Below are 8,455 nucleotides of genomic sequence, written 5' to 3' on the forward strand. Positions count from 1 at the left end.
TTTTGCCTCGAGGAAGTTAAAACCCCACGAGCAAAATTACCCGACCCACGATCTGGAGCTAGCTGCAGTTGTTTTTGCTCTGAAGAAGTGGAGGCACTACTTATATGGAGTAACTTTCGAGGTTTACTCCGACCACAAAAGCTTGAGGTATCTTTTCTCACAGAAAGAACTGAACATGAGGCAGCGACGGTGGATGGAGTTTCTGGAGGATTACGACTGTACCATCAACTACCATCCGGGAAAAGCAAACGTGGTGGCCGATGCCCTAAGTCGCAAAGCTCAGGTCGCGAGTCTAATGATCAAAGAGTGGGAATTGTTAGACTCCGTGTGTGAATGGAAACCCTGCCCTGGGAGCCATAAGGTGATTTTTGGCAATATTAAAGTGACTTCCACTCTCTTGGAGAGAATTAAAGAAGCTCAAAAGGAGGATCAGATGGTACGAAAGTGGGGAGAGAAAGTGGAAAAAGGGGAAACCACTGATTTCAATTTTGGTCCTGAGGGTATTTTAAAATACCGAAATCGAATAGTGGTGCCGAAGGATGAATCGTTGAAAACGGAGATTCTGGAGGAAGCCCATCGATCTAAGTATACAATCCATCCGGGTAGTAGCAAGATGTATCAAGACCTGAAAGGAACCTATTGGTGGGACAATATGAAGAAGGAAATTGCTCTGTACGTGCAAAAATGTCTCATTTGCCAACAAGTGAAAGCAGAGCATCAAAAACCATCGGGCTTGTTACAACCCCTTGAGATACCTGAATGGAAGTGGGAGAACATCACCATGGACTTCGTTTCAGGATTGCCACGAACGCAGCGAGGACACGATGCCGTCTGGGTGATCGTCGACCGGTTAACCAAATCGGCTCATTTCTTGCCGGTGAACATGAAGTATTCCATGGACAAGTTGGCTCAACTGTAAATGGACGAGATTGTAAAGCTGCACGGCGTTCCAGTCAGCATCGTCTCCGATCGAGATCCACGGTTCGTATCTCGGTTTTGGCAAAAGTTCCAAGAAACCCTGGGGACGAAACTCAACTTGAGCACAACCTATCACCCTCAGACGGATGGACAATCAGAACGAACCATTCAAACTCTCGAGGACATGCTACGAACTAGCATTCTGGATTTTGGAGGCAACTGGGGTCAACACATGACATTGGTAGAGTTTGCATACAACAATAGCTACCATTCGTCGATTCAAATGGCTCCATATGAAGCATTATATGGACGAAAATGCCGATCACCAATTTACTGGGATGAAATTGGCGAGAGGAAGGCATTAGATCCAACCACTATTCCTTGGATGGAGGAAGCTCGAGAAAAGGTCAAGTTGATACGGCAACGACTTCAAACAGCTCAAAGCCGACAAAAGAGTTACGCCGACAACCGGAGAAAATACTTGGAATTCGAAGTGGGAGACCATGTTTTCCTCAAGGTTACACCGTTACGGAGTGTCACAGCGGGCAAAGGAAAGAAACTCCAATCGCGGTTCGTTGGACCCTATAAGATTCTGCAAAGAATAGGAGTGGTAGCGTATCGATTAGAGCTGCCGTCCAGTCTTTCTCGAATTCACGACGTTTTCCACGTCTCGATGCTCAAGAAGTACTATCCTGACCCTTTCCATGTCTTACAACCAGAGGAGATCGACGTGGATGAATCGCTTGCTTACGAAGAAAAACCTGTCCAAGTGCTTGACCGGAAAATCAAAGAGCTAAGGAACAAGCAGATTCCATTGGTGAAGATACTATGGAGAAACCATGGGGTAGAGGAAGCGACCTGGGAAGTGGAAGAGGAAATGCAAACGAAATACCCTAACCTTTTCGTGAGTTAAGGTGAGAAATTTAGAGGGCGAAATTCTTTTATAGGGGAGAGAGTGTGAGAACCCGTAATTTTCATTTTCTAGGTTTCTCGTATTTTTCATGGCTTGTTTTCTGCATTTTCGTGATTAAAAAATTTTCTAGATAATTTTAAGGAGCAGATATAATTTTTAGATGATTTTTCTAGTATCGAATGGATTTTGAGAAATTAAGAGCGTATACCGGACGTGGGACCCACTAGTGCGAAAAGTTCAGAAAAATTCGGCCAACTAGATTAAGTTTTGAATACTGGAGTTAATTTACCGGGTGTTAAGAGATAAGTAGAGGTTGCAATTTGGATTGCTATGAGAGAGACAAGTTAGGTAGATAGTTAATAAAAGGTGACAAGTGTCACCATTGGATTGGTCTTGAAGTAAGACCACTATTCCTTTTCTTACCATTGATCAAATAAATCAAAAACTAACCAAAAAATTCACCATTTTCTCTTCTTCTTGGCCGACTCCTTTCAAGCACAAAGGAAAGAAAACTCTCCACAATTTTGGTCTCCAACCTTGCTCAATCTCCAACTTCAACCGGTTAACTTTGATTTTGCTCTATAAAACTCCTCCACGTAGTGATTTTGAGGTGATTGGTGAAGTTATTTGGAAAGTTAAGGTGACCAATAGCTCTCTCTCTCTTGTTTTAAAGGTAAGTTGTGAAGAACCACCATCTTCCCTTAATTGATGCTTAAATCATGCTTAGTGGTTGTATGAGATGCAAATTTATGGGTTATTTCTTGATTTGTGGTTGAAATGATGAAGTTTTATTATTTTTGGGGATTTTTCTGTTTTAATATAAGCATGATTGCGTGGCTATCTATGATGATTGGAAATGGTCTATATTGACTCTAGGAGGTGGAAAAAGTGATTAATTGCAACCAATTTCTGTTTTGGAAGAAAATTGAAAAACCTAGGGTTCTTAAGGGAGCATTCTGTCCGAATTTTTAGGTCCTAGATAGAGGCCGAATTGGCCTTAGCTCAAAACATGAAAGTTGTAGGGAATGACATTTTTAGAGGTGCCTGCAAAATTTCAGGTCAATCGGAGTAGTGTAGAATGAGATAAGTCCAAATTACTATTGCTGTTCTGGTTTTACCCGAAATTGAGAACTGCGCCTGTAATTGGTTGTTTTGGCTGGAATTGCTTCCGAATTGGTTGTTGAGGCCTTCTGATGAAATTTAGCCCTGTTTCTTAGCTTTCAGCTGGTTTTGGAATTTCTGGATTTGGACTTGGAGAGCCTGAATTATGATGTTTCCGCTAGAATGCATTTTGGTGAATCTGTTTTACGTTTTTGATGTAGTATCTTGTATTTTTGACCTGTTTGCACTCAAAACTGGGTTGAGTGACCTTCTGTGATGTTGTAGCCCTGTCTTTTAGCTTCGAAATGGTGGATCTTGCACCCTCATCCGATAATCGTAGTGAAATTGGTGCCATTACCGCAAACTGAGGACAAAAACTATTTTTTTTCAGGGCCAAAGCTAATTGCATTTCCGAAATTTCTGGTTTCCTCTAATGTTTGTATATGCTTATGGAACCCTATTGGGGTCATGTTTGGCCTTGGTTTATGACTCGTTATCGAGTCTCATTGTATTTGTTTGCATGTTTTAGGACGTGACCGTGGTGCACAACGTTCTTCTGACGGAGGTGCATGAAACCACATTTGCTAGCTTGGTGAGTGTACTGCTCACTTGTGTGCTATTATATGACTTTGATATTTGAACTTGAGATGTTGAATGTGAATTGATTGAAATGAGAGTGTACTTTATCACTCTCACTTATTGTTTCGCATGTTATTGGAATGTTATGTGAAATGTTATATGAAATGAAATACATGACTTGGTGTCGTTTGGACGAGTCTCCAACGACTACAAATGTTATCAATGAGCTCAACCCCATTGGTAATTGATTGAATCGAGCCGGCGAGGGTTTGGTCGTGCCAATTAATGTGCCTTGGGGCAATGTTATATGGAATCTTGTAGTATGATAGACTCTCTATTCCGGTTTACTCGAGTAATACCATAATGCACGTGTTTGGATTTCGGGCCCGGTTGGGGAATGTTAGGTGGAAGGAATGGAAGTAAAGTGGAGTCTACGGTTGGTTATTGTTGAACATTGACGGAGAGTCAATGACGTCCGATCAAGAAATGCAAACGAGGAAAAGGGCTCTTGAGAGCCATCTGTATCCTTTTATCACCATGTTTGACGTGTGCCTTTGCTCATTTTTATTATATTGATTGAAAGCTTGATGCTTATATGCACTTGGTTGTGTAAGTGATAGTATCTCACTGGGCAATTAGCTCACACCGTTTCTTTTGTTTTCCTTACAGGAATATGACTCTTTTGGAATGAATCTTGATAGATGGTTGCCGAATGAACTAAATGTATATTTTTTGTATTGTATATGAAGTGAAACCCTAAATGTATCTTTAGGGCCGTTTTCACTTTCAATTTGGCAAACTATGTATAGATTCACTTTCGACAACTTTTGTATGCTACTTTGGGTTGTAATTGCTCAAGTTCCATATGTGAATGCTTACTTGCTATTTGGTTGGGTTCTGACGGGTCGGTTACTATTCATGACCGACTCCGGATTTCATTTTTTTTATTTTGGGTTATTTTGCCCTTTTGCCTTGTTTACGCGCGTTTATAAGTTCCGGAACGCAATAGATCGCTCTATACTGCACCGTTAGTCCTGGCGAGAGTTGGGCAGGCAGTCCGCTAACCTCTTTGGTTCGCCTTAGGGGAAGGTGGGGCTGTCACAGGGACCCTCTACAGGAGGTCGTATCTATCTCCCTGGCTAAAGTGCGTAACTCCTGAGGAAGGCGATTATGTCCTCCGAGAAGTTCATGAAGGCTTATGCGCGGCACATGTGGGATCTCGAGTTCTGGCCAAAAAGTGCCTACTCCTAGGCTACTATTGGCCATCTGTGTTTCGAGATGCCGCGGCTCTAGTTCAGAAATGTCGGGCTTGCCAGGTGCACGCCCAACTGCGTCACCAGCCCACTCGGGAGATGGTCCCCATCCACAGTCCTTGGCCCTTTGCCCAGTGGGGAATAGACCTCCTGGGTCCCTTTCCCCGAGCACCGGGAAGGTACGAGCATTTCGTGGTGGCCATCGACTATTTCACCAAGTGGATGGAGGCCGAACCCCTGGCCAATATCTCTGGACGGGCCATTCAGAAGTTCTTCTGGAAGAAAATAGTGTGCCGCTTCGGGATCTCGCATGTTCTGATATCTGACAATGGACGGCAGTTTGCCGAGCATCCCTTCCGGAGCTGGTGCACTGAGCTCGGGATTGGCCAACATTTCATCTCGGTCGGTCACCCCCAGGCCAACGGCCAAGTCGAGAACGCAAATCGAACCATCCTGCAAGGACTGAAAACCAGGCTGGAACTGGTCCAGTCCAACTGGCTAGAAGAGCTACCTAGTGTCCTTTGGGCTTACCGCACCACGCCGAGGACAGCTACCCATGAGACCCCTTTCTCTCTCACTTATGGGGCAGAAGCGGTGGTACCAGCGGAGATCGGCCTCCTCTCGTCTCGGATACAGAACTTCGTTGCAACAGCCAACGAAGAAGAGCTGAGGTGTAACTTGAACATGCTGGAGGCCAAGCGCGAGGAAGCGGCGATACGGATGGCCAAGTACAAAAGCCAACTCGCCCGCTATCATAACGCAAAAGTAAGGAGTACGCAATACCAGCTAGGAGACCTCGTCTTAAGGAAGAACTCCGTCAGCCGAGCCCATAACTCCAACAAGCTTGACCCCAACTGGGAGGGGCCGTACAAGGTCCTGGAAACGAGCCAAGCCGGCTACTGCAAGCTTGCCAAGTTAGATGGAGGGGAGATACCCCGCACTTGGCACTTCTCGAACTTGCGCTTGTTCGTAGGATAGGTTGGGCCGGGGCATTTTATTGTCCGTTATTCGGATTTCGCATACAAGTTCATCACTAAATCAATGTACAATTTTCAAGTTCTAAGTTCATTACTGTCTCTACTGTTTATCTTTTAAAGAACCCGTTTGTTGATTTTACACTAGCACACTCAGACAATGCTAAGTGTCCTAGTGGGGGGCTCGGATAATGAGCAGGAGATCGGTTCGATGTTCGACCCTGGAGGTCGGCATGGATTAAAGGCTACGAAGTCTGGTGTTCGGCCCCAGAGGCCTGCACGTCATAGACCCTTTCGAGGCAGTTCGATGTTCGACCCAGGAGGTCGGCATGACCGCCTTGGAATGCCTGGAGTGCCTTTAAAAGTTTGAAAGTGGACGCTCGACCCTGGAGGTCGGCATGGCGTAAAGCTTTAAAGTCTGGTGTTCGGCCCCAGAGACCGGCACGTCGTAAACCATCTTTGACGCAGTTTTGTTAAAATCCGGGAGTTCGACGTTCGACCCAGGAGGTCGGCGTGATCGCCTCGGAAGTGCTCGGCCCTGGAGGTCGGCATGGCTTAAAGATTTAGAGTGGGGTGCTCGGCCCCGGAGGTCGGCATATCAAGAGTTCATTTGGTATGGTTTGTTAAAGTTTAGGAACTGACGCTCGACCCAGGAGATCGACAGGGCTGCATTTAAAGTTCGGTGCTCGACCCGGGAGGTCGGCATACGACTTCGATTGAGTTCAACGCAGGCAAAAAATTGAAAGTCAGAATGAGGCAGTTTTCATTGAATGTTACTTCATATATACATTCAAAACCTGTCTATTACAAAGCCTACCAAAGGAAAGGAAAACCCAACTCTGTACAGCTCGGCGACGCTTTTGCCCGGCTGCCTTTTCCTTGCGGGGCGACTTGCTTCAGGCAGGAGCTGAGGAAACACCTTAAACATGCTGAGAGGCGGGTGGTGAAGGCTATTCAGAAAGATATCTATGGAGATCATGAACTACGGGAGCATGGTCACATCCTTATAAGAAGATGGAAAGGGTTTTTGGAGTGACCACTACCCTAAGCCACCGGCTCCTGTAGACACCAAAATTTTATTGCAATTTCTTTCACTATTTTGTCATGTCAGTTTTATTCACTTTTAATTTTTAGTTTTTTAGTTTATTTTTATTTTTGGAGTTTTAGCATAGAATTTCGAAAGAAAAAAAAAAAGAGAGAAAAAGAGAAAAAGAGGAAAAAGAGAAAAATGATGAAAAATGAAAAATGATGAAAAAATTGTAATTTTGCTGTTTATTATTTCTAGTTTATTTATTTTTATCCGATGTTAGTTAAATAGTTTTCTTTTTTAATTTCATTATCATTTTGTTAAATTATTTTAAAAAGAAAAAAAAAGGGAAAAAGGAAAAAAGAAAAAAGAAAATTAGCAATTCATTTGTATCTTAATTAGCATTTCTTCATTTATTTTTTATTAAGTAATTAGTTATCTATATTTAAAAAAAAAAAGAGGAAGTCTCGCGGCACGCACGCTGCATTTGTTGGCAGCTTGCAAAGGACGAATGCAGGCTCATCGGATGGCCAAGAAAAAGGGTTTGAGAGGGATGATTTCTAGCCATTGAATACAGGGTTTTGGGGTGGCTAGCCGGATATAAAAAGAAAGGGAACTGCAGCCGCAAAAAAGGAGGAATCCGAGAGATAGAAACACAGAAAAAGGGAAAGAAAAGAGGGACGGCTGCTGGAGGAAGAAAAAACTGAGAAGCAAGAGAGAACGAGGGAGAGGGTTGAGTTTCTGTGTGAATTTGAAAGGGAAAAAGGAGGGAGGCAGCCGAGAGCAAGGGGAGGAGAGAACCATTTTGAGAAAGAGAAAACAGAGGGAAGGTCGGCTGATGAGAAAAAGGCTAGAGCTTTGAGAGAAGGTTGACGGCTAGAAACCAGAGAGAAAGGAGGATTGTTGGGGGGGCTGCGGACTGCTGAAGGAAAGCAAAACCAGAAGGTCTTCAGCTACGAGGACGAAGAGGGACTTGCGTCATCATCATCGCTCTTCCATTGACATTTTTTTGAAGGTTTGGCCGAATCATCTGAGCCTGTTCTCCATTACTCGATTCAGGTATTGAACTCTTCTTTTTAAGTTGAAAGCTTTTTTTCTTTAGTTGTTTGTTTGCATTTCTGCGTTATTACTGGTTCTGGTCTTGCTTCAATATAGCTAATGGTTCTTGTTTGGGTACCGCTAAGTCTGGGGTTTGGGTAAGGAGTCGGTCTCCTGCATATTGGTGTCTTGGCCGAGAGAAAATGACCGAAAGTTTCTAACTTTGATTGGCGGTTTGGTTCAGCTTGTGTTTTGAGGTAGAAATCTAGGGCCTTCCCCGTAAGCTAGTGTCATGGGTTCGTATATCTTTCCTTCATGCTGTTTTGGGCAGTAATAGATATAAGGTGCCTGCTTTGTTGGTTGGGAACGGATGTGAAATGCTTGCATGCTGATAACGAACCCAGAACTCATTAGAAAAATTGTTTTTATTTCTCTTTGTCGTTCCCTGTTGTCCGTTTGATATGCAATGATTCTATTTCCTACCTTTTTGTGTTGTATTAATCAAGTGTTTTTGAATTTTAATGGGATGGGTAAATGAGTTCATTGGTTTGGTCTGAAACTGCATAAGATACCCACGTAGAGAAGCTGCAACATTTTGCAGCAGAACAAATGGGGCCTCGCATTCTCTTTACTGTTTCTCTTGCCTGCATTT

The sequence above is a fragment of the Coffea eugenioides genome, unplaced genomic scaffold, assembly GCF_003713205.1.
Source record: "Coffea eugenioides isolate CCC68of unplaced genomic scaffold, Ceug_1.0 ScVebR1_14;HRSCAF=71, whole genome shotgun sequence".
Taxonomy (NCBI): domain Eukaryota; kingdom Viridiplantae; phylum Streptophyta; class Magnoliopsida; order Gentianales; family Rubiaceae; genus Coffea; species Coffea eugenioides.